Source organism: Phoenix dactylifera, chromosome 6 (genome assembly GCF_051530095.1).
Source record: "Phoenix dactylifera cultivar Ajwa chromosome 6, Ajwa_hap1_PhDact_Kaust_v1.1, whole genome shotgun sequence".
NCBI classification, from domain to species: domain Eukaryota; kingdom Viridiplantae; phylum Streptophyta; class Magnoliopsida; order Arecales; family Arecaceae; genus Phoenix; species Phoenix dactylifera.
The window spans coordinates 22,213,434-22,239,649 of record NC_143195.1 but is presented as its reverse complement, the minus strand read 5'-3'; the positions used below and the strand labels follow the sequence as shown (position 1 = coordinate 22,239,649).

At 48.4% G+C, this 26,216-nt stretch overlaps 1 non-coding gene across 1 annotated transcript; it reads right to left on the bottom strand.

Annotated features, from left to right (window-relative positions):
• Positions 1-24,652: 24,652 nt before the first annotated feature.
• Positions 24,653-24,761, bottom strand: LOC113461209 (small nucleolar RNA R71). The gene has a single exon (XR_003383331.1). It is a non-coding gene; the product is annotated as a small nucleolar RNA R71 (small nucleolar RNA).
• Between the last annotated feature and the right edge of the window lie 1,455 nt (positions 24,762-26,216).

Genomic DNA, 26,216 nt, shown 5'->3' with positions numbered 1-26,216 from the left:
GAGTCGACCTCTAGATAGCTTGAGTCGACCCCAATATTAAAAGAGTCAACTCCTTAAGAGTCTCGAAAAATTCCAGAGAGCTGCAAAAACCAGCCAAGCCTAAATGTTGTCCCCACCCAGATTCAAGTCGACCTCTGGACAACACAAGTCGACCCTAGAACAAGTGGAGTCGACCCCTTAAGTTGCACAGAGCAAATCCAAAGAGCAGCTAAAGTCGCAGGCAAGCAAGAGCCGACTCTAAAACTTACCGAGTCGACTCGTGAGGAACACTAGTCGACCCCTGAAATCAGGCGTCGACCCCAGGCGACAGGATGAAGCTGCAACGACTATTTCTCCACAGCAACGGCTAGTTTGTTTTCATCTCCAACGGCTTTATTTCGTCTCCAACGGCTCTAAAATAATTTCCAAGAGTTTCTAAGGTATAAATACAAGGGAACCAAGTGGATTAAAGTAGTGCTTAACGACCAAACTTCATGACATCAATTTGAGAGCTGAAAATCCAGAGTATTGAAGTGAGCAAACCATTGGAAGCATCAAGTTCAATCATTCTACATCAATTCTCACCTCTAGAAGTTGGTGAAGCATTCAAGACATCTTTCTTTTACTATCTGAGCAATAGTGTGTTTAAATTCTTCCTATCTTATCTGTTCTAGTTTCAGAGGGTTCTGAAACTTGGGGGAAGGTTTTGTCCAAACCTTAATTGGACTGTGTAAAGATTTTGGTTGGTGAGCCTTGAAAAAACCAACTGGGTTATTTGTGAACCCGAAAAATAATTAGGTAGGTTCTAGTCGGTGATCTCGTAAAACCGACCAGGTTCGTTGTGATTCCGGGAAAACAACAAGTTGATTGTGAGCTTGTAAAACAACCGGACTGTAATCGGGGTGATTATAGTAAAATTCTCAAGAAATCTTGGGGAGTAACGTAGGTGGAAGATTGGCACCGAGCCACTATAAAATCCCTGTCTTTGTGTTGTTTTTTGTTCCAATTGCTTTCTCATCTAGACTCTATTACTGCATATAATTAAAACCAAGAAAGCTTTCCTAATCAACACTAGACAACTTATAAACATCCAATGAACAACTGCCTAATATCTTATTGTTGCAATTAACTCTAAATGTGTTAAAGCTTAAATCTCCAATAGGGTAAATTTCTTGGAAACCCAATTCACCCCTCCCCCCTCTTGGGTTGTCACCTTGGGCAACATCATGGTTTGGTAAAAAGTAGAATTCAGTGGCACTGTCAATGGCTGAAGTCGAATACATTGCAGTTGGAAGTTGCTGTGCTCAAGTACTATGGCTCAATCAACAACTAGAAGACTATGGGATTAAGCTCAACAAGATTCCTATTAAATATGATAATACTAGTGCAATCAATGTCACTAAGAATCCAATTCAGCACTCCAAGACAAAGCACATTGAAATAAGATATCACTTCATTAGAGATCATGTGGAAAATGGGGATGTAAGTATTGAGCATGTGTGCACCGAGAAACAATTAGCTGATATATTTACAAAATCACTCAGTAAAGATAGATTCTGTATGCTTAGAAGAGAGTTGGAAGTATATGATCCCTTTGAATAGGAAAAGTCAAATGTTTCGTGATACATTTTCGTATCTTCTCTTATTATCCTAAACATTGGTCAAATAATCAACCTAGAACCTCTACTATTGAGCATAAATGACCCCCCAAGAGCTCATAGCATTTGGTTGAACAGAAAAGTAAAAAAAAAAAAAAATTGTTTGTTGGCCTGAACTGGGGCCGACCCCATCACTGAGATGGTCGACCCCACTCGAGCCGACCTGAGCTCAGCTCGGGTCGACTATGCGGCACCCCTCTTTTAAAAAGGGGGCCTGAGAGCACAAAATAGGGCATCAAACCCTATTCCACACGAGCGAATCCTCTCTTCCACTCCTCCAATCAATTCCAAATATTTCCAAAAGCCAAATCTAAGCTTTCCCAAGCCAAGATATCAAGTTCTAGGGAAGGATTTCAAGAAAATGGGTCCCAAGAGAGCCATGGCAAAGCGAGTGGTGAAATTCCCAGGCTCATCTACTGTTGAAGAAGAGGTTAGAAGACCATCTCCTGCTTCTCCACAACCTAGACCCCGAGTGGAGCCCTCTCAACCTCCCTCTCCCTCCGTTTTGCTTGCCAAGTTTGCGGTGAGACCGGTGACAACAGGTAGGAGGATACATTTTCAATTTTTGGACAATGAGGGTTTTAGATTGGGAGATTGGATCAGACAACAAGGTTGGGAGCATTTTTGTTCATTAGAAGTACCAACCTGTTACGGGGGAACTTAGCCACCATGCCCCACGTGACCTGCACGCGCGCCCGGGAAGACTACGGCTGCCCCTTGATCCAGCAATCCGACCTCGAGTCGGATATCTTCGGCTCCGCAGCCCGACCCCGAGTCGGCTGCCCCTTGATCCAGCAATCCGACCTCGGGTCGGATATCTTCGGCTCCGCAGCCCGACCCCGAGTCGGCTGCCCCTTGATCCAGCAATCCGACCCCGAGTCGGCAATCTCTGACAACAACAGACTGTTCCCCTGAGGCACGCCGCGGCCCCCTGCTCCACTACTCCCCGCAACGGCCGTATCCGACGCTGTTCCACGATCCCCTGTAACAGCCGTACAAAGCGGAACTCCACTACGCCCTGCCATAGCCGTACCCAGCGCTGCCCCACGACGCCCTGTAACGGCCATGTCAGTGGCAACCCCATCGCGCCACACGATGACCAATCCCCAAAAGAACCCCCCAGCCTGGTATATATGCGGCTGGGGGGGAAGGGGGAGGGTAAGCAAGATTTTCCAGAGTATCATCTTACCTGCTACCTCTCCTTCTCCTTCGATCTTCCCTAACTTGATCGTCGGAGGGCCCCCACTACCCTGGTGGTGGTGCGAGGCTTGCTTGCAGGTTTCCCGGCGGAAGGTGGAGCGCAACCGAAGCAATTCCAAGGAAACCCCGTTCACACCGCTGTGCCAATCGTTCTCGGTTTGAACCCCCAGCAACAGTTGGCGCTAGAAGGAGGGCCCGGATCTCAGAGCGATCGTAATGGCACGGCGAGGTGGTCGTGGAGCTTCCAATGCTTCCGGTCGCGGGGCCTCTTACGCCTCTGGCCGGAAGGCCGCTGCATCTCCAACACACTCTCAGCAACACTCCACCTCCCCACCGCCCGTTCAGACGGTCGAAGCCGCCCAGTTCGACCAACTAACCCAGCAGGTTCGCACCCTCGCGGAGGCCGAGCAGAATCTGCAGGGTGCGATTTCCCGGGCGCCGCAGCGGGCTCAGGAGCCGCCGCGGCCTGAGCATTCGCCTGTCCTCCTCAACCCGCGCTCCTTCCTCTCCCATGGGGATGAGCGCCGGCGCGAGGAGGATTCTCGAGCACGCTCCATTCTGCCGGGACCTTCCCACCGGAGCCGCGCGGGGTCCGAGAGGCGGGCCCGGGCGCGTTCCCAGACCCCCCAATCCTCGAGGAACCCGCGCTCCAGTCGGTCCCCCTCTCGCCGCTCCTTGTCTCCCACCCACCGGTCGCGCTCCCTGGACCGGCGGGTGGACGATCTCCACCGACAACTCCAGGTCCTGAAGGGCCATTCCAAAGATCCCTTCACCGACTTAGAGATCTCCTCCCAGCCGGCGCTTGCCTCGAGGATCCTGCGGACCCCGAATCCGCCGGGGTTCAAAATGCCGGCGATCGAGCCCTATGACGGGGCGGCGGACCCGCGGGATCACGTCGAGAGTTTCAGGACCCTTATGCTCCTCCACGGAGCATCAGATCCCCTTCTCTGCAAGGCTTTCCCGGCAACCCTCCGTGGCCCGGCGAGGGCATGGTTCGCCGGGCTGGAGGCCGACTCAATCCGGTCCTTCGACCAGTTCACTCGCCTCTTCGTCACTCATTTCGCCGTCAGTAGCCGGCGGCGACTGGTCTCCGACTCCCTCTTTGATGTCCGGCAAAACGAGGGAGAAAGCCTGCGGGATTATCTTACCCGCTTCAACAGGGCTATGCTGGAGGTCCGGAGCCTGAGTCAGGAGGTAGCTCTTTCAGCCCTGAAGCGTGGCTTCCGGAAGGGCAGACTCACCTTCTTCCTGGACAAACGTCTGCCGCGGAGCTTCCCAGAGCTGTTGTCCCGGGCGAACCAGTATGCGGACGCCGAGGAGGCGGCCGCCCACCGGAGCAAGGAGGCCGCCGAGATCCCTCCAAAGCTTGGGAAGAAAAGGCGGAAAGAGGCACGCCAGAGGAGGAGCCCGACGCCCCAGCGTCGGCGCAGAAGCCCGTCGCCGGCGAAGAACCACGGTGCCCCACGCCCTCGTTCTCCGCCCCGACGTTTCAACCGGTACACCCCTCTCCTGACTCCCCGGGCCAAGATCCTTATGGAGATCAAGGGGCGGGAGGACCTCCCGGCCCCGGGACAGATGCGGAAGATCCCTGGGAAGAGGCCCTCCCGGGCGTACTGTAAGTACCACCGAGACCACGGCCACGACACGGAAGACTGCTTCCAGCTTCGGAACGAGATCGAGGCTCTCATCCGCCGGGGGCGTCTCGGTCGATATGTGAGCGACCGACGTCCCCCCGCAGACCCGCGTCCGGCCGACCCGGCTCCTCCGGGGCCTCGGGAGCAGTATCGACCCGTTGCGGGCGTGATCCACACTATCACTGGGGGCTGCCCCCGACCCGTGAGGAACGCAAGGGGCTCGACGGAGGCGTCGGGGGCGGCCGTCGCAAAGAGGCAGAGGGTCGGCAACGTAATCACTTTTTGTGATGAGGATGTAAAGGGGGTTCAGACCCCCCACGATGACGCCATGGTAATCTCCCTCACCATGGCAAACTATGATGTAAGGCGTGTTCTTTTGGATAGTGGAAGCTCAGCTGATATCTTGTTTTACGAGGCCTTCCAAAAGCTGAGCTTGTCCAGACAATTGTTGCACAAAATGTCCACCCCCCTCGTAGGATTCACCGGTGACGCTGTCCCGGTGGAAGGTGTCGTTGAGCTGCCTGTGACTGCGGGCGTCGCACCCGCAGAAGCCACAGTGCGACTCGGGTTCTTGGTCGTCCGTGTTCCCTCGGCTTACAACGCTATCCTCGGACGACCCGGGCTGAACGCCCTTCGTGCGGTGGTCTCCACGTACCACTTGCTCATGCGGTTCCCCACGACGGTCGGGATCGGGGAGGTCCGAGGTGACCAACCGACCGCACGGCAATGTTTCTTAGCGACCCTCAAAGGGAAGAAGCCCGCAGAAGCCCTAAGCGTCGAGTCCCTTGATGCCAGAGACGAGGTGGCCTTGCGGCAGGGGGAGCCGGCCGAGGGTGTGGTCGAAGTTCCCCTCGAGGAAGGCCGCCGGGACCGGGCGGTCCGGGTCGGCGCCAATCTCGACCCGGGAGCTCGGGCCCGGTTGGTGGAATTCCTCCGAGCCAATGCCGATGTATTTGCCTGGTTGGCGGCCGATGTACCTGGGATCGACCCGGAGGTCATCTCTCACGCCCTCAACGTCGACCCGACCCACCGGCCAGTGAGGCCGAAGAAGAGACACTGTGCCCCGGATCGGATCCGGGTGATCGACCAGGAGGTAGACAAACTCTTGGAGGCAGGATTCATAAGGGAGGTGAGTTACCCCGAGTGGCTGGCAAATGTCGTACTTGTCTGGAAGGCGAGCGGGAAGTGGAGGATGTGCGTCGACTATACCGACCTGAACAAGGCGTGCCCCAAGGATAGCTTTCTGCTTCCGCGGATAGACCAACTGGTCGACGCGACTTCCGGACATCAGCTGCTGTCTTTTATGGACGCCTTCTTCGGTTACAACCAGATAATGATGGCCCCACAGGACGAGGAGAAAACTGCCTTTATAACAGACCGGGGGCTGTACTGCTACAAGGTAATGCCCTTCGGTCTGAAGAATGCTGGCGCCACTTACCAGCGCCTCGTCAACAAAATCTTCAAAGAGCAAATCGGCCGGAATATGGAGGTGTACGTGGACGATATGCTGGTGAAGAGCCGCCAGGCAGACCAGCACATCGTGGATCTGGAGGAGACTTTCACCACCTTGCGGAAGTTTCGCATGAAGCTGAACCCAGCGAAGTGCGCCTTTGGCGCTTCGGCCGGGAGGTTCCTCGGTTTCATTGTCAACCAGCGGGGTATCGAAGCCAACCCGGACAAAATCAAGGCCATCCAAGGTATGTCCCCTCCGACCAAAGTGAAGGAGGTTCAGGAGCTCGCTGGAAGGGTCGCCGCGCTCGGACGATTTGTGGCAAAATCGGCCGAACGCTGCCAACCATTCTTCAAGGTGTTAAAACGCCCGAAAGACTTTCTCTGGACGGCCGAATGTCAAGCAGCATTCGACCAGCTCAAGGAATACCTGGCGTCTCCTCCCCTGCTGTCCAAGCCGCAAGAAGGGGAGATGCTCTACCTCTATCTGGCGGTCTCCCCAACCGCGGTCAGTGCGGTGCTGGTTCGGGAAGAGGCAAAGCTCCAGAAGCCCGTGTACTACATCAGTCGGGTCCTACGGGATGCCGAGGCGCGGTATACGAAGGCTGAAAAGATCGCCTTCGCGCTGCTGACCGCGACCAGGAGGCTCCGCCCCTATTTCCAGGCCCATTCTGTCACCCTCTTAACTGATCAACCACTACGACAGATCCTCAGCAACCCCGAGAATGCCGGACGGCTGGTGAAGTGGGCAATAGAACTCGGTGAGTTCGACATCCGCTACCAGCCTCGGCCCGCCATCAAGGCCCAGGTGCTCGCGGACTTCCTCGCTGAGTGCACGGTGCAGGTGGCGGAACCTAGACCGCCGGAAACGCCCAGCCTCGACCTCCCGACCTGGACGCTTCACATCGATGGGTCGTCGAACCCCGAGGGTGGAGGGGCCGGGCTGGTCCTTACCAGTCCTGATGGAGTGATAGCCGAGTATGCCTTGAGGTTTGGATTTCCAGTGACCAACAACGAGGCGGAGTACGAGGGCCCTTTTGTGGGACAAAACCGTGAGGGCAATCCCTCCGTCAGCGCTGGACGCGCGGGCCGAAAACGTCTCCCTCCGTCAGCGCTGGACGCGCGGACCGGAGCGCCCAAAGCGGACAATACCTCGTGGGGGACGCGGTCTCTTTCTGCTCGGCTCGGTTGGGACTAAGGCTGTTGCCGGGGTGAAAATCCCGCAACAGATGGCGCGCGCGGAATTTCCCGAGGCTCGGCCCTCGGATGCCAGGCTAACCCGATGATCATCCCGGGAGCAGACTAGCCTGAAGCCCCGACCGGTCGCCTCGGCTTGCGCCAGCCTTGGCCGACCAACGAGCGGAATTCTCCGAGGCTCGGCCCTCGGATGCCAGGCTAACCCGATGATCATCCCGGGAGCAGACTAGCCTGAAGCCCCGACCGGTCGCCTCGGCTTGCGCCAGCCTTGGCCGACCAACGAGCGGAATTCCCCGAGGCTCGGCCCTCGGATGCCAGGCTAACCCGATGATCATCCCGGGAGCAGACTAGCCTGAAGCCCCGACCGGTCGCCTCGGCTTGCGCCAGCCTTGGCCGACCAACGAGCGGAATTCCCCGAGGCTCGGCCCTCGGATGCCAGGCTAACCCGATGATCATCCCGGGAGCAGACTAGCCTGAAGCCCCGACCGGTCGCCTCGGCTTGCGCCAGCCTTGGCCGACCAACGAGCGGAATTCCCCGAGGCTCGGCCCTCGGATGCCAGGCTAACCCGATGATCATCCCGGGAGCAGACTAGCCTGAAGCCCCGACCGGTCGCCTCGGCTTGCGCCAGCCTTGGCCGACCAACGAGCGGAATTCCCCGAGGCTCGGCCCTCGGACGCCAGGCTAATCTGATGATCATCCCGGGAGCAGACTAGCCTGAAGCCCCGACCGGTCGCCTCGGCTTGCGCCAGCCTTGGCCGACCAACGAGCGGAATTCCCCGAGGCTCGGCCCTCGGATGCCAGGCTAACCCGATGATCATCCCGGGAGCAGACTAGCCCAAAGCCCCGACCGGTCGCCTCGGCTTGCGCCAGCCTTGGCCGACCAATGAGCGGAATTCTCCGAGGCTCGGCCCTCGGATGCCAGGCTAACCCGATGATCATCCCGGGAGTAGACTAGCCTGAAGCCCCGACCGGTCGCCTCGGCTTGCGCCAGCCTTGGCCGACCAGCGGAAGAATTTTCTGAGGCCCAACCCTCGGATGCCCGGCCTAGCGCCGGAAGAATTTCCTGAGGCCCAACCCTCGGATGCCCGGCCTAGCGCCGGAAGAATTTCCTGAGGCCTAACCCTCGGATGCCTGGCCTAGCGCCGGAAGAATTTCCTGAGGCCCAACCCTCGGATGCCTGGCCTAGCGCCGGAAGAATTTCTTGAGGCCCAACCCTCGGATGCCTGGCCTAGCGCCGGAAGAATTTCCTGAGGCCTAACCCTCGGATGCCTGGCCTAGCGCCGGAAGAATTTCCTGAGGCCTAACCCTCGGATGCCTGGCCTAGCGCCGGAAGAACTTCAAGAGTCAGGAGTCGGCGAGACGCTACCAAGAGTTAAGAAGAGGAAGGACGAAAGTGAAATGAGGAAACACTCTGTTTGCATTAACTTTCGTTGCATCAGGGCCGAGACCCATACAACATGGCAAAACGCCAACATACAAAGAAAAGAACAAAGAAAAGTACAGAGAGTCAGTTTGGAGGAACCCCTGAGTCGGGAACGGCGAGCACGTCCACGAAGGGTGGGGAGACGGTTGGAGAATCGGCAGGCAATGGCATCGGAGGGGAGTCGAGGAGGGAGACCCCACTCAGGTCAATTCCGGGGTATTTAGCGGACACCCTTGCCAGGCCTTCATCGAAGCCTAAGGCAAAGGAGTCGGACCCCGCGTCCGACATGTCATGGATGAACTCGGCGGACTGATGATAGGCCTGTACCGTCTGACGCCCGATTTCCGCGCTCTTCTCGGCCAGCGCAGCCTCCGCTCGCTTCGTAATCTGAGCTTTCGCTTCCATGACCTTCGCCACAATCCGGTCGTCCGCCTCGGAGGAGACCCTCAGCAGATCGGCCCGAGCCTCCATGTGCCTCGCCTCGGCAGCGACGCGAGCAGCCTCAGCCTCCTCCAGGCGCGAATGAAGCTCCTGGTTGCTTGCACGAGTCCCCTCCAAGGCCGACTCCAATTCGGCCAGCTTGGCTTCAAGAGATCGGGTTCGGTTGCGGGCGTTGTCGGCCGACTGCTGGGCCTTCTCCCACCTCTCCCGGAAGTCGGCAGCCTTCCGGGACTGCTTTTCGGCCCGCTCCTCCGCCTTCCTGATCTCGCTTTCGAGACCCGAGGCAACCTTGAGTTGCTCCTGAGCATCCAACAGTTGCCTCTCGAGGACGGCGAAGCCGAGTGCCCGCTCTTAGGCCACCTGGAGCCTCGTTTCGAGGTCCCTGGTCGTCCTCCCTGCCGCAGCCTGGCCTCCCTCCTCTACAGCTTTCAGTCGGCTCTCGGTCCTCGCCAGAAGCCTCGCCTATTCCTCGTGGCTCTCCTCCAGGCGGATCATGTACTGGGCGAGCTAAGAGATAGGAAAAATGAGAGCGTCAGACGGGGATCAACAGAGCCTATAAACGACGAAAGCGACCAAAAGAACACTCACCGACATGAGACAGACGCAGCTGGCAGCTCCGACTTCAGGGATGCTCATCTGCCGGACCTGCCTACGGTCCCTCTCCAGCAGCACCGTCTCGACGAGATTTCGGGCGCCGGCGAAAGTGAAGGCCGACCCCGACTTTGCCCCGGAGCCGGACGGTGGTTCTGCAGCCTTACCCTTACCCATCGCTTGGGAGAGAGTCATGCCAACCGTGCGCGGGGCAGGGGCCGCGCCAGAGATCGACAGGGTCCCGCTCGGCCGGGGCCTCGGCGCGCCCCCCCTTCTCGTATCATCCGAAGCCGACCAAGTCGAAGATCGGGCTGGGGACCGACTGCGTCCGACCCGGCCGCCCCGGGCGCGCTCGGATGACACCTCCGGAAAAACGATAGTCTCATCACTGGAGGGCTGATACAGCGTCAACTGTCGGTCCGAGCCCGCGGCGTCCCCCTGATCGATGGGCCCGGACCCGTCTGTCGGCGTCGGAGTCGCCTGCTGGCGGGGCTTCTTCGCCGGTGGGACCCCGCTCGGAGGAGTCTGTTTCTTCCTCCGGACCGCTTCCAGTAGGGACGCCCTACTAACAGCCATTGCCTTGTCCGACTGCATGACGTCGTCGAATTCTGCAAAAAGGACGAGATGGTTAGAAACTAAGAAACCGATGGAAAGAAGAAAGGAAAGAGGAGAAAAGAGCTAAAAAAGAAGAAGTGGTGGCGGGCTCACGGTCGGCGGGGACCGACCTCAGACCGACGTTCACCAAGGCATCCTCGGAAATAAGGCTAGCCACCGGGGGAAGCCGGCCCTCGGCAACCAACCCCCTCAAGACGGCGACGCCATCGGACTCATCCCTCGACAACCTCGATAGGCCGATCGGGGACTTCATCGGCGTCTCCCAGGTTTTCCCGATTCCCCAAGAGGGATCTACGTCGATGAAAAAGAAACGCTCCTTCCAGCCATGAATGGAGGAAGGAGCCTCCTTGACGAGGCCGCACCCTCGCCGCGCCGCAAAGCACCACCACCCTCTGTCCCGAGGGTGGCCGTTCAGGCCATAGCATTCCCAAAAGACGTTCAGGGTGGCGGGAACCTCGTGCATGCGGCAGAGAACCTGGAAGGCCGTCAAGGTACGCCATGAGTTCGGCACCAGTTGCGTCGGCGCCACTCTTAAACCTCGAAGCACCTGCACGACTAAGTCCGAGAGGGGAAGGCGGAACCCAGCCCGAAGGATGTCCTCATTGATGGCGACCTTCCCTGGAGGAGGATGGGACATCCTCTCCTCAGGCCCCGGGAGCGTAACGTTGCAGGTTTCAGGAAGGTGGTACCGGGCCACGAACCTATCTAGGTCTTCGGGGACCAGCTCCGACTGAATGCGGTCTGCTCTTACTTCGTCCATCCCTAACGGCCAGTGAATCTACGGTCAGGACGGGGTCAAGAGGGGAGAAGGAACCGGAACGACTGGGGTACACTAATACGAAAGGAAAAAGTACGGAGGGCCCTAAATTGCAGAGTGGGGCAACTCACCGGAAGGGAAGGAAGAACGGCTCCGAGAGCGCCAAAGAAGGAGCGAACGAACAGTCCGACGGCAACGGCAGCAGCACAAGGGAGAAACTCGAGGATGCCTGTGAAGAGAAAGGCGGACGGGGGAGGGCCCCCGGCTAAATAGGCGGAAAGGCGGGTGACGCCTCGGTGACGCCAGAGGATGCCTGGCTGCCGAAGGTTCGTTCGCGCCCCAAAGGCGAATCGACGCCATTAAGGAAGGATGTTCGCCGAAATCCGCAGACCGCCAGATCAGCGACAACCGCCATACGCCGTAAAGAAGGCGGGGAGCTCGAAGCGCGCGCGCCTTTCCAAGGGATGGCGGCAATCTCGAAGCATCACTCCCTTCACCCGTTCCCCTCCTGGTTCCAGGCTCGGAAGTGGGGGGCTACTGTTACGGGGGAACTTAGCCACCATGCCCCACGTGACCGGCACGCGCGCCCGGGAAGACTACGGCTGCCCCTTGATCCAGCAATTCGACCTCGGGTCGGATATCTTCGGCTCCGCAGCCCGACCCCGAGTCGGCTGCCCCTTGATCCAGCAATCCGACCTCGGGTATATGGTTCTTTCTGCGAAGGTATAAGGTTTGTTTTACTTTCTGCGAGGCTTCAATGATTTGTTTTACTGCATTGCAGTTTGTCCTTAGCACAAATGGCTTGGATAACAAATCATTTTGAAAGAGGGATATAACTTTCATTATTGAAAGTATGCCTCTTTCTGTGTGTGAATACTTACTCTGAGTGACCTTGCACCTGTCAGAGGTATTCTGCAAAAAGAATTCTTTACCATAAATTAGATCCAATTGTTTTAAGATTTCACTGAGGATAAAAACAGTGAATATATAGAAAATCTTAACCCAATCTGGATTTGGTAAAGTGGCTAGAAGTGGGATAATTTTCCCTAGGCTGATGAAGTGGTCCAAAGTCCTGGTTAAGGGTTGGAGCAAGTTCATTGCATCAGCGGCGATGGTCAATTCATTATTAATGATTACCATATCAAAGTGTTGTTCTACTGATTTAGAAAACACTATAACTTCATTGTTATAATTAACAATAAAATGCGAGAATGGATTATAAATCTCATTCTGTATTCTCTGGGATTCAGAGATTGCATTTCCAATGCCAAAAGGAATGACATTCCATTCGTATTGTCCGAATGGTGTGGTAAATGCTGTTTTGTACCGATCACATTCCTTGATTGGAATATGATAAAAAGCTAAGTTTAGCTTAAACTTAGAAAAGATGAATGATTCACTCAACTTATCTAAGCATTCTTTCTGATTAAAAGTATAGGATTCTGCTAAAAGCATGATCTGGTGGCTATGGTCTATCTCGTTTTGAGCTTATGAATCTCCACTATCTGTTATGATGTCCAGGCATGATCTTATATGGTAGTTTAATATTCCATGTCTAAAAAGCATCTTGTGATAATAGTTTATCTATCATTGAATGGTATGAACACACCTTCTTCTGAATCCGTCATAAGGATGATTTCAAGTATACTACACTTTCTCTCCTGACTCAGGTTTAGGCAGACTATTTTCTGTCTTTTTTATAGGTTTAGACTGACCTATATTCCCTTTCTTGATTTGAAAAGGATCTTCATCCGACCTGGGTATAGTAGTAAACTGTCTCAGATTATTAATCTTTTCTTGAGCTTGATCTAGTTTACTAGTATTCCAGTCAGGTAAGTCTGACAGATCTATTAGATCTGGTAAAGACCTAGATTCATTACCTAGGAGATCTTTCTCAGAACTTATTGAGTTCTGAAGATCAGAAGCAACCTTAAGCTGATCTATTTCAACCTCAAGTTGTTCTATTTCTCTTTCCTTCTCTTTAATAAGAGAGGAATAAACATCCTGCTGAGGTAAAGCAGTGAACTCTATAGATTTAACTATAGGTTTTGGTGCACTGTCTTTCCTAACAGACGTTGATTTTTCCCTAATTAATTTATCAGGGTTAGTCCTAGAATTTTCTAAGACTTGTTGAGACCTAATTGCTCTTATAATCTTGTTTGCCAGAACTAATTTATCCTGGTCAGTTGTGAAATTTTTCACAAGCTTATCTTTCATTAGAAATTCTTCAAGACTTTTAAAGTCATTAATATTTTTATGACATTTTTTAAACCAAAGAAAGAAACCCATTATTTCTCCTGTGGTTTTTAAGTCTTGAAAATACTGAGATTTAATTTTTTCTTTCTCAGTATGGTTGAAATAATTTTCATACCATTTTCGGAGGAGTGCATTTTCCTCAGACATATAATCCTTATTTAGGATTTGTCTTAAAGAACTTCCAGTTTGGAGGCTCTTTTCTCGGTCTATTAGACTTATGGTTCTAAAATTAAAGAACACAAAAAGTTGGTCCATAATGCTATTATTATGGGTGGAGATTACGCCTTTGGAGTCTTCCTCCAAAACTATGGAATATTTTTCCATATGGCGGAACACAGGGCATGCGGAGACAATCTCCATAGGTGCAGGCAGAGCTGGCTCTTTGGCGAGTGCTAAGTTGACCATGCACAGTGAAGATATAGCTTTCCTTCTATTAACCTTATCAACAGATATGTATATGCTAACTGATCATCAAATAGTGTATGATTCTGAACAAAAGCAGTATGATATGGGAGCTATCTTCTAGTCTATATTTGAACACTGAATCTTACTATACAGATATATGATATAAATGCATGCTCAGGATATGATAGTTTAACTCTATGGAACTTAGAAGCATAGTATGATAATCTTTTATTCTAGCATTGAATAATACAACCCTTCAACCTGCCATCTTATGGATGACCAACCCTACGGTCCTCGATCACCAGGCGATGTACCATACAGGGGAGGATCACTGCGGGGACTTAGGCTTCATCGTCCTTTCTTCCCCTCACTGCCGCCTCCATGCGGTCTTACCAACGGGTACTTCAATCGGACTTCATCACCCTCCCGCTCTCGGCCTCAACCCATCCAAGTACATTATCCCCGGGAGAGAAAGTGTAGTATACTTGAAATCATCCTTATGACGGATTCAGAAGAAGGTGTGTTCATACCATTCAATGATAGATAAACTATTATCACAAGATGCTTTTTAGACATGGAATATTAAACTACCATATAAGATCATGCCTGGACATCATAACAGATAGTGGAGATTCATAAGCTCAAAACGAGATAGACCATAGCCACCAGATCATGCTTTTAGCAGAATCCTATACTATTTCAGCAGCATAATAAGGTTCCAGCAATCCGACCTCGGGTCGGATATCTTCGGCTCCGCAGCCCGACCCCGAGTCGGCTGCCCCTTGATCCAGCAATCCGACCTCGGGTCGGATATCTTCGGCTCCGCAGCCCGACCCCGAGTCGGCTGCCCCTTGATCCAGCAATCCGACCCCGAGTCGGCAATCTCTGACAACAACAGACTGTTCCCCTGAGGCACGCCGCGGCCCCCTGCTCCACTACTCCCCGCAACGGCCGTATCCGACGCTGTTCCACGATCCCCTGTAACAGCCGTACAAAGCGGAACTCCACTACGCCCTGCCATAGCCGTACCCAGCGCTGCCCCACGACGCCCTGTAACGGCCATGTCAGTGGCAACCCCATCGCGCCACACGATGACCAATCCCCAAAAGAACCCCCCAGCCTGGTATATATGCGGCTGGGGGGGAAGGGGGAGGGTAAGCAAGATTTTTCAGAGTATCATCTTACCTGCTACCTCTCCTTCTCCTTCGATCTTCCCTAACTTGATCGTCGGAGGGCCCCCACTATCCCGGTGGTGGTGCGAGGCTTGCTTGCAGGTTTCCCGGTGGAAGGTGGAGCGCAACCGAAGCAATTCCAAGGGAACCCCGTTCACACCGCTGTGCCAATCGTTCTCGGTTTGAACCCCCAGCAACACAACCTATCCAGGGCTAGTTAGAGAATTTTATGCCTCCCTATGGATTGGACCGGGAGGATTGGAGTCTGAGGTCCGTGGGATCCGGATCACCCTCACTGAGCAGAGCCTAGGTGATTTACTAACTTACCATGTGAGGGAGATACACCTGACAAACCGGAGGATGGAGAGAAGGCTTTTCAGCTGGTATTAGAGAGAGATGAGCTGGGGCATTTTGATGATTTGGTTGCTAGCTCATTATTTGCAGAGATGAGATTACTCCATAACTTTATCGGACGGATCTTGTTTCCAAAGAGCGGTAGATTCGATCATGTATCTGAGAGAGATCTGGTGATCATGGAGTATGTTATTCAGGGCATTCCCCTGAATCTCCCTCGAATGATGATGAGATAGATCCGCGATGCAGTGAACAAGTCCAAGGTATCCTTGCCCTATGGTATGGTACTCACCCTCCTCTTCAGGGTATATGGTATATGTCTAGATGGAGAGATCTTGAGAGGATTACTACACACTGACACCTACACTGAACGGTCACTCCAAAGGATGGGGTACCAGAAGGTGGAAGAGCAGTGGGTATGTAGAGGCCCAGGGCAGGAGCTAGAGAGCAGTGGGTATGTAGAGGCCCAGGGCAGGAGCATCCTGACGCAGGACCTTCATCTTCAGCACCCCCTAGCTTCACAGATGAGCAGTGGAGTCGGATGGCTGATATGATCTCCACTCAGGTGACGAGCAGGCTGTCGAGACTCTCTAGCCTGTCAGCTCAGATTAGGGGCGTCTCAGCGCAGGTGACGAGCCTCTCAGATCGGATGACTACCATAGAGAGAGAGCTACATGGTCCCTTTGTGTCCCGAGCAGCTGAGTCAGAGGCTTCGGCACAGAGCCACCCAGTTCACATAGCTCCACGACAGGCTTAGTCTCATCAGGCCAGACCTCCCCTCGCCGCTTATACTAGGAGGATGAGGACTAGATCGCAGCCTTTAGATCCCCTTAGGCCCGGTGATAGCACTATAGGAGCACATCATGATTAGTGCCTAGGATCTATCTGGTTTTCATATGCATTTTTTGTACTTTGTTGATGTATTTTGCACTTTGTTTGATGAACATTGTACTTTTGGCATCAATGTACTACAATGTTTCATTTTGATCAATGGTATTTGAATTTTATCACGATACTACTCATTTATTGCTATATACTTTTTTTTTTGATGATGACAAAAAGGGGGAGAAGTAGGAGAAACAAGTAGGAGAAACTTAGGAGAAGTTAGGAGAAGTTAGCAACGAGATGTGCAAATAAGGGAAGTAGGAGAAGTTAGAGAAATCCTCAATATCTAAGACAAAAAGGTGGAGAAAAATATAAATCTTTAAGGCAAGTTAAGTTGGAAGAAAGTATAAGAAAGCAAATTGCATATTTAATGGGGAGACATGTGCAACAATGAAAAATTTCTACAATTTAAATTTCAAAACAAGAAAATCTGAATTTTTAATCAAAAAATTCTGAATTTGGCACATACTCCTCTTGCCTCGATACATAACCTCAAACTCTTGCTTTATCACAAATTTTTGAAGTCTCATCTTTAATAAAATACAAGAGTAAGGGGGAAAAAAAATCAAAAGTTCAAATTGGCATATATCTAGATGAAAGAGGGAGAGCTTTCACTTCCTAATTTAGAAAAGCTGAAATTTCAGCAACTTAAGCATTTTCTAAATCTAAACCCATAATTTTTGTACAAGCGTCAATTTGCTCATACTCAATATTTTGTAATCATAAAAAAGGGGGAGATTGAGAGTGAGAATGTTATATTGATGATTAACTCAACCATTAAGGCCGTATTTATGTGAATTAACTCGATACACAATTAATAAATGGCACACCCTCAATATATTCACGAAATATTATGAATACACCGTTATTACAACTCTCAAGAATTAACAACGAGATAGAATTTGTATTAGAAAATTCTAGGAAGCTTAAAAGGTCATTTTGGCAAAGTTTTAAGTTGAAAATACCTAAAAGAGCGAATCTGTAATTTTTTACTCTTAAGGGTATGAATCTCTATTATGCCATGCATCTTTATTTACTTGAATTATATTTTAATAATCCCTTGTGCAGGGCTAACTCTAAGATGCAGAGAATCATGGTTAAAGGCGACCCCAAGAGGTTTGAAGCCGACCCTAATACATTTGGCACGGAGTGGCACGCTTGGCACAAAGCTTAGAGTCAACTCAGAAATGCTTAGGACAAGGTTGGAATCGACCACAGGAAGGCTGGAGTCGACCCTGAAAATTTTGGATAAAGTTGGGAGTCAAACGGCATTTTTTGGTTCAGTGGCATAATGTTGAGTCGACCCTAAAGGGAGTGGAGTCAACCCCAAGCAAGTAGGAGCCGACCCCAAGTTAGTATGAGCCGACCCCAACATGACTTCCAAGAAAAAGCACTCTCTGAAATTCACTGTCAGGGCCGACCCCAGAAATATTGGAGTCGACCCCAGTGGAGTCGACCCTAGAAAAGTCAGAGCCGACCCCAAGCTTGCTAGGTAGAAATGGATTTTCTGAAAACACTGTAGCGAAGCCGACCCCAGGAAATTGGAGCCGACCCCAATGGGGCCGCCCTAAAAAAATTGGAGCCGACCCCAGTGGAGCCGACCCCAGGAAGAAGCACAGAAAACATACTCTCTGGATTTCCTGAGAGGGCCGACCCCAGGAAGAAGCACAGAAAACATACTCTTTGGATTTCCTGAGAGGGCCGACCCCAGGAGTATTAGGGTCGACCCCAGTGAAGTTGGGGTCGACCCGAGGGAAGTTGGGGTCGATCCGAGCACGGCTGACAGCCCAACGGCTAGTTGTGCAGAATTTCTTTTTTAGTCCCCAACAGCTATAAACGGCTAGTTTCTTCAATCCAATGGCTAGGAAGGTCTATTTGGAGGTTGAGGAGCTATTTAAGAGGGACTATTCATCAGAGGAAACACCTTTTTGAAAACAACAAGTGCATTCCAGAGGAAAACCCTAGCAAGACAAGGAAAATTCAAGTGCTTCATTCAAAGTGCAAAAAGGAGGTGGTTGAGCAGATTGAAAGAGTCATCAACAGCTCCACCAACTATTGAGAAGTGAAGCAAGCTTGACAAAAAAGAGAATAGCTCCACCAAAGCTATAAATATTCTCTAAACTCTTTTTGTAGCTTATAATTGTTTTAATTGCTCTTTTAGGAGCTTTCATTCTTTACTCTATACTCTTGTTGTAAGGTTTGTTAGTAAGCCCGAAAAACTAATATTGTAGGTTGTTGGTGAGCCCGCAAAACCAACATTAAGGTTTATTGATGAGCCCGGAAAACTAATTGTAAAGGTTTTGGATTGTGAGTTCAGAAAATAATCCTACTGTAATCCGAGGGATTATAGTAAAATTTCCAAGAGGATGCTTAAGGAGTGGACGTAGGTGCATTGGAGTGCACCAAACCACTATACATCGTGGTGTTTGCATTGTGCCTACTCTTGTTATTGTTTTACTTCACCTTTCATTCTTGCACTAGATTAGTTTACTCATATAACTAAGAAAGCTTCCATTGCACTTAGTTTAGAAAACCCTTAAATCATCAAAAATCCAGAAAAACCCAATTCACCCCCCCCCCCCCCCCTCCCTCTTGGGTTGTCACAGCGGGCAACACATCCGAAAGAAGAACCAAAGCTAGGTTGGACCGAGTCAGGTACCCCTCTCTGCAAGAATAGTGACTACTGGTCACAAGATAGATTTTGAGTTTTTGGAGCGAGAGGGCTTTTCTATTGGAGACAAGCTGAAGAAAATGGATTGGGAGTTCTTGTGCTCCCTAGACATTTGTACCTACCCCAACTTGGTAAGAGAATTTTATGGAATGGAAAGTTTGGGGTGGGTATCTTCGAGTTTACAACCAAAGGGACTCACATTTTACTTGACATATCAAGTTTGGGAAGGATTCTACATATGCCGACTACTGGACCCTTAGATTATCTTGAAGAGCGTCAAACAGGATTGAAGCTTATCTTAGAAAAAGAGAAAGTAAATGAAATGGAATAACTCAATGCAAGACAACTATTTGTGGAGATTTAACCTCTTCATCATATGATCAGCAGGATCCTCTTTCCTAAGATGGAGAGATTTGACTGTCTCAGAATGAGACATTTTGGTGATGTTCTATGTGCTCAGGGTAAGTCCACCGAATCTGCCATCACGCATGTTTTGCCATATGCATGTGGAAGCAAACAAGTCAAAAGTATCTTGACCTTATGGCATGATTCGGACCTTGGTATTTAGATAACATGGTGTTGTGTTTGAAAGAGAAACCTCGAGAGCACGGCACACACCAACACCAGCAATGACCGCTCCCTACATCGAATGGGATATTTCAAGATAGATTGTCATTGGGTGTGTCATGGAGGTGGGAGACATGATGAGCCAAGAGGAGATGAACCCACTAAAGGTAGACCCATTGAGCCTACTACCACTGCTGATGAAGGCAATGAGCTAGTTGACCCTTTGGAGATACCCTCTTATGAACCAGATTTTTCTAGAGGTGAGGATTTCATTATTTCATTTGATTTTTAGCCTCCACATCCAGAGAGTAGATCAAGTCATACTATTAAGATGGATGAGGACTAGATAAAGTCCATTGTTGAGCAAGTTATTGCTGGATTGATGGTTTCTATACTTACTTGTCAAAGAGGACAACAGGCCCCTAAGTCACCACATGGTGCACTTCCAACAGATCAGAGTTTAGAACTGTAGGTTTTTCATGGAATCAGATGGTCGCTGAGCTAAAGCATGATGTCTCTAACATTCAGTTTTTAGGGACTAGTTAGTTTAGGAGGTTTGCTGACGTTGAGGGGGAGACAAGACACTTGCAGACATTTGTGAAAAGAGAAATCAGTAAATTCACTACAAATGCTCAGAGGATCAGTAAGCAGATTTTGGGATTTTTTAAAGAAGTTCAAGATGAATCAAGATATCTAACAAAATCACTTACTACATCAGCCTACTCTTGTTGAGATGATCGGTCACTTCACGCAAGAGTTGAGTGCCGTTGAACCCATCAACTTGGTCCATCTCATCCACCTCATCCTCCTTCACCTGGGTTTAGAGCCAGAAGCTCTACTATTTATCGCCCTTATCATGGCTCACCCTCATCCTCATCTTCATCCACTTCCTCAAATGAGTCTAGAACTTTGGAACCTTTCTAATTTTGTATAGATTCCTAAGTTAATTTGAACTATAACTAACTCTTGTACTTCATGCATATAGTTTGAAAGAATCTTACTTGTATTTAAACTCTTTTACTTAATAGATATTTGCAGTTTAAGTTAAGAATGATATGTGTTTATCCATTTTTGTGATGTGCTTCACTGTGGATATTTTAGCTTGAATATTTAAGTATTTGTCAAATGTTTATCTTGTTGTGAAATGTTTCTCTCTTAAGTTCCCTCCTTATTGATCATGACAAAAAGGGGGAGAAAAGTTCAAGCATTAGAAGAATAAATAAAAACAAGAGCAAAGTCATAAGTATAAAGACATAGTATATGAACTACTATGGAAGTAAGAGAAGCGAGCAAGTAAATATAAAATCTCTAAAAATAGCAATTTGAAATCTTCTTTTAAAAGTTCTATATGTACATCAAAAAGGGGGAGAATTACTTATAAAGACAACCTTATGGTAAAAATAAATTCAATCAAGTATAAGAGTGCTATAAACTCAGTTTCAAAAAATATTACCCCTTGTTTAAACTACTCTCTAAATTTTGCAAATATAAACTCAGATATTATTCTTGCTTATACTACAATCTAAATTTTGCATGTTTACACTCAGGACTAAAAGATGTTATCACTGTTTACACTATTCTCTTTTGGAACTCAAAGGGCTGATTTTGATGATGCAAAACAATTGAGTAAAAGGATCACTAATCTATTGCCTTAAGTATGCTTGATTGATTTCAGAAAGCTAAGAAAAAAGCCTTCAGTAAGTCTCTAATAAAGATCATTTATCTGAAGCTCTACACTAAGAAATACAACTCCAAAAAAGTCTTGAAACAATCCTTAAAAGCTCACATGCAATTACAGAAAATTTCATTCTAAGCTATCTCTAGAGTCAACCCTCAATTTACAATGAATTGACTCTAGCACACTATTGATAAGAGAACAAAAGTGCGATCTACACGCTGCTTAAATTAATATTATTGCTAACAAATAATGATAAAAGTACTACATTAGTTTTATATTTTTATTTGGCATAGATTAACGTAAATCAGAGTTTAAATATGCATTTGGTAGAGTTTGGTATGATTCATTACTTCAAGCCTGATTACACTGGAGCAGAATTGAACCTGGTCAAACACACTTGCACCCGAGCAACACTTGTCTACTTGTCACAGTCCCTTGAGTGCATTGGAATTCTGCATTGTAATTCAAAATAAAGAAAGAAATCAGCAGCATGCCCAGCTTCCTTCCTATCTAATCCCGTGCGGCCATTTGAAGAAGATCACAATGCAGCCGTCTATGTCCAATCCCCCACGTCCGCTTGCATGGAAGAGATCCCGATCCTTCTCAATTGGGCCACGTACTCAGGAATCCCCCGAGTCCCCTGCTTCCTACTTCCGGATTCGTGATCGTCCCAGCCTTCCGTCCGCGTTCACAGAGCGGATTAGCACCCCAGCTGCCGCAGCTCTCATTCAATTCCATCTCCAGCATCCCGCGATCACCTCCCGGATCCATGATCTGCTCTTCCTCCGCCCGCCTCACGCGCCTCCCAGCCGTTCGTGAGGTTCATAGCAGCATCCACAATCTTCCGCTATCAGCTCCTTCCCACGACACATGCCAAAGATCCCGTGGTAGATTCCTTCAATCATCCGAATCCTAGCATCCTCCACGCCCAGTGCCTCTCAGCCTCCCCTAGTCTTTCGGATTCGCGATCGTCCCAGCTTCACTCGTTCGTCCGAATCCCTGCTTCTTCCGCTATCAACTCCCTTCCGCGTTTCCAGCTTTCGGAGATGATTCACAACGATCCCCACACCCCATTTGCCTCCTTCCAGCTTCTTTCGTATCTCCCCATCTAGATGGAACCGCATCCGATCCCCTCCCGGATCCCGCGTTCGGGTATCCTGCGGCCAGCCGAGATGCGCATCCCAGACGATCTCCTTCTTCCAGCATCCTTAGTTTGAAATTTTTTTTTTTTGGGGTTTTGAGTGGTGAGGAAGTTCTATTTTGAAATGGGGAGAGATGTTTCATTGTATAAATGGGGGGAGATGTTTCATTGTTCAAATGGGGGGAGATGTTCTTCGGCTCCTCTCTCATGATTGTTCTTGTTCCCACACAAAGAGGGGAGGGGGGTTGAGCTCTCTCATTTGAAAAGGAAACAGAGCCTGGGCCATTGAAAAAAAAAGAGAGAAGCAGAGCATGTTCTGTTCTCCAAAAAGAAAAGAGAAAAAAGAAAAGGGAAAGATGCTGGTGCTTGTAATGGGAGGCTAATTCCTTTGGTCAAGGGTGATGGAAGACCCCTGGCTTATTGCTTTCATGAAGTAAACTCTGAACTTTGGTTTTAATTGATTTACATCTTTTTATATATTCTGATTCTCGCATATTTATTTATTAGATAAATTAATTATGTTTTAAATTTATTGATGCATGGATCGCTCTGATATTTGATTTGTTGTAGACATAACTAGCACGATGAATGCTTAGACATTGAGTTCATGTATTCAATCGATATATTCCATGATTAAAACTATTTTATCTATTCGATCCTTAATCGAGAATCGTCGAGTTTATTTGTTGAAAGTAAGGGAGGATTCCGGATCCCTAGCCATCTCCATATTATCGAACTTAATTTATTAATTAGTTTCTCTAAACTTCTAAAAAACCATCTTAAATTACACTGATAATTCATAGACCGCTCCCTGAGGAATTGACCTCAGACTTTCGAGAATTTACTACTTGTACGATTCTCCTATACTGGGAGATTAGTTTCACAAAAGCATTTTTGCGAACACATCAAGTTTTTGGCGCCGTTGGCGGAGAACGGCTGATTTATTAGTATAATTTTAGATTTAATTAGTACTTTAGTAGTTAGTCTTTTTCTTTCGAAAAAAAATAAATCTTTACTACTATTTTTATTCCCTGCACAGTCTGCATCAAACTCTGATATCATAGATATTCGCCGTATGACTGGACTCAAATTTGGTCGGCTGGTGCAAGACGCATTTTTCGATAATCTGAATGGTCTGATTGACATTCTGAGACTTTTAAGATCATTAGATTAATATGAAACCTTGCTGCTTTCTGTTTGAAATTTTCTGTGTTTAAATTTTTCTTTAGAATCAGAATTTTAATTTTTTAGCATATCTTATTAACCCTTGTTGCTAATTGAAAATTGATAAAAAAACTTTAAGAAAAGATCAAGGGTGATCATTCAAAATAAAAAAAAAAAGAGGAAAGAACTCAAAATTTCAAATTTTAAATTTCAGAATTCAAATTTCAAATTTAAACTAATAAAAAATAAATAAATACTTTGCTTGATCAACTATTCAACATAATTTAATGTCATGTCATAAAACATTAAAAAAAAATCTTTTGAGTGTTGCATATAGTATAAGGCATCAGCATAAAATATTCTAAGGGCTGAACCCATTAAAAAAGATAAGGTCGGAATTTCATCACTCGTCCTTAGCCCAAAAATTACCCCAATGCATAAATATCCTAAGCTTAAATAAAATCGACTAGACATTGGCCCCTAAGGACATTCGAGCTCAATAGGACGAAGACCACCGAAAGTTGCACCAATTTTGCTCTATGGCCCAGTCGATGTCTAGGCAAGCTTTGTCCCTCTAAGGGATACAGTCTCTGTTCGAGGAAAGTGGGTGTTAAGTGGGACTTTTGCTAAATGCACCATGACCCCTCCACTTACCTGGGAGCTTATCTGATCGACTAGGTTACTAGACCGGATTGGAGGCTTAGGTATCCTCTTCAAATCAGTTAGGAGCTGTCTAGAAATTTAAGAAAAACATTAGAAATTGAGGTGTAATGTTTTGATGCATGTTTGATTGTGAATAGATTTTTGTTTTACTATATTAGGGTATCGTTTTAGATATCTTTCGGTGGTACTTGTATTTTTTTTAAAAAAAAAAGGAAAGAGAAATATTTTGCATGCTAAAGTGGAATAGGGACGACACCGGTCGATTAAGTCGTACAACTTTAGATCATCCCTTAGGACACATCCCTGAAATTCCTTCGCAGTATCTCACACCTTGTGAGATGGCTGATTTAAATGAAGAAGCAAGGAGTCACCACGATCGAGAACGTGAACCCCATGTTATGACTCTAAGACAATACCTACAACCGACTAGGACTAGTCAGCCTTCATGCATAATTTTTTCTGATAATGTAGGACATTTTGAAATCAAACCAGAGGTAATCCAATTGCTGCCCAAGTTTCATGGGTTAGAGTCCTGAAAGTCCGTATGTTCATTTAAAGGATTTTGAAGAATTGAGCATTACATTTAGAGTGCCTCACGTCACCGAGGATGTCCTCAAGCTGACGTTGTTCCCTTTCTCTCTACAGGATAAGGCCAAAACATAGCTAAACTCCTTGCGACCTAGATCAATAAGAATTTGGCAAGATATGCAGAGAGAATTTTTGAAGAAGTTCTTTCCCGCACAAAGGACCAAATTTTTGAAAAGACATATCAGCAATTTCCAACAAAAAGATAATGAAACATTTTATGAATGTTGGGAAAGATTTAAAGACCTTCTTCTCTCATGCCCTCATCACGGGTTCGAAACTTGGAGAATTATTTGTTGGGAACCCGCCCATGCCGCTGATATTTCAAAACAAAATCAGATGGCAGCAGAATCGGCATAAGCGGGATCGACGTTCATCGCATGAACGTGTTTCAAAAACCGTTCGTAGATAGATAAGGATTAAAAAACTTTTAATCTAATTAGAAGATCAGATCTTCACCTTGTGCGGGTAGATGATCACCGCAAACTGGAGTTCGTGGTTTTAGGATGAAGGTTCGTATGAAGCCGTTCACACGTCCGGCCTCTACGGGTATCCACACGAAGCAGAGATCCGATCAAAGCTCTCTTGTCTTCTCGGGGTGCTAGCTCCCTTGCAAAGACTTCTTTTTTGATGGCTGATTTCCTCCCTTTCAATCAATCCTTGATTGTGCTTGGAAGGAGGAAGAAGAAGAATGAAACTTGAAGATGAATCAAAGCCCTTGCAGCCTACTTCTTTTTCCCTGCGTTGGAAGGAGGAAGAGAGGAGGAGGAGGCCGCCAATGGCTTCTTCTTTTCTTCCCTTTGCTTGCGGCTGAACCAAGGAGGAGGAGAGGGAGGCCACGGCTTGGAAGGGAGAGGATTCAATTCACTTAGGGCGCCGGCCCTTGCCTCCTCCTTTTATAGCCATCTAGGGCTCCTACAATTTAGGAGCCCTAGACTAGTTTCCTAAGAGGGGGCGCCGGCCCCCTCTCTTCATGCCGCACCAAGGAAGCAAAAGGGGAGGGGCGCAAGCCCCGCCCTCTTGGCAAACCCTAATCCACATTAAGTAGGATTTGGAATGCCCTAATGTGGTCAAGCCCTAATCCAATTAGGCTTAGCCCAAGGGTGAACCAATTTGGATCCAATCTAGGTAAGTCCTAATCCAATTAGAACTTAAATCAATTTTGACTCAATTGAACTCTTCAATCCTAATCCAATTAGGAGTCTTATTGATTTATTAGATTAATAATTAATTGTGACTTAAGAAACCCTAATCCAAATTAGGACATATTTAATTTTAGTCCTAATCTAATTAGGACTCTTATTTGAATCCGAAGTCCTAATCCAATTAGGACTTCTAGGAATCCTATTCTAAGTAGGAATTCATATTGAATTCAAAATCCTATTCTAAGTAGGATTGTGGGAATCCTAATCCAAGTAGGACTCCCAGTCCTAATCCAATTAGGACTCTAGGAATCCTACTCCAAGTAGGATTCGTGTTTTTAGTCCAATTAATCAATTTCCATTCCTTCTTCAACTTATTATCAATCGAATTGATTACTCGTGATTCATAATCACTTTTTCAACCATCGGATCGGTCAATACTTCTAGTGTGTGTGACCCCATAGGTTCTATTCTGACTGATAGTGAGATATATTGCGATCTCTATCACAATATCATTGAAAATTTCTTTCAATGGGTTGGAACGATTCCAACTCAACTCATTAGGATTTATCGATCATCGAGACAATC